Raw genomic sequence first — 701 nt, 5'->3', positions numbered from 1 at the left:
GCCAGTGGTTGATGTGCAACTTCTTTTGGGGCCCAGGGTCACCTTCCAGCCACGGCTCCCTTCCTGTCACCAGGTGGCGCTGCAGAGCCAGCTCCCTGCTCAGGGGCCTCTTGGGGGCCGGAGGGGGTTTGGCAGCCAGGCCCGGAACCCACTGTCCCTCTCTCCGCTTGGCTCTGCTGCGGCGGCCTGCCTGCCTTCTGCTCACACGGCAGGCACCCTGAGACCCCATCCTGCCTGCTCTGCCCGCCCCTCGGCCCAGTTCCCTTTCTGGTTAGCCCCCGGTAGAACCAAAACAAGAAGAGAAAAAGTGGGAGCGAGGAATCTGGGCAGCAGCTTTGCCCCAGGCCCATCTCTGTGGCCCAGAGGGTCCTCCCTCTCTTGGTGTCCAGCCTCATGGGCAAGCCCTTTAAAAATAGCACCTCGGGCTCCGTAGCGCTTTGCAGGTTATGAGGCGTGTTCATCTTTTGTGCCAGTCCCCAAGAGGCTGCTCTCACTTTAGAGACCGAGGGATCCTCGGAATTAAGGGGCCCAAGGTCACACGGCTGGTGAGATGTGGGCTCGAACCTAGGGCTCCAGGTGGGCTATTGGTTTCTCCGAGGCCGTACTTGGCCCCAAGTGTCGGGTCTGGGGACGCAGTGCCGGGGAGGGGAGAAGGGACCCAGGCGTCCGGCGCGCCGGCGGGCAAGGAGGGGCCTGGGGCC

Source organism: Suricata suricatta, chromosome 17, assembly GCF_006229205.1.
Source record: "Suricata suricatta isolate VVHF042 chromosome 17, meerkat_22Aug2017_6uvM2_HiC, whole genome shotgun sequence".
NCBI lineage: Eukaryota > Metazoa > Chordata > Mammalia > Carnivora > Herpestidae > Suricata > Suricata suricatta.
The sequence above is the reverse complement of the archived record's forward strand: the minus strand, read 5'-3'. Positions refer to the sequence as shown.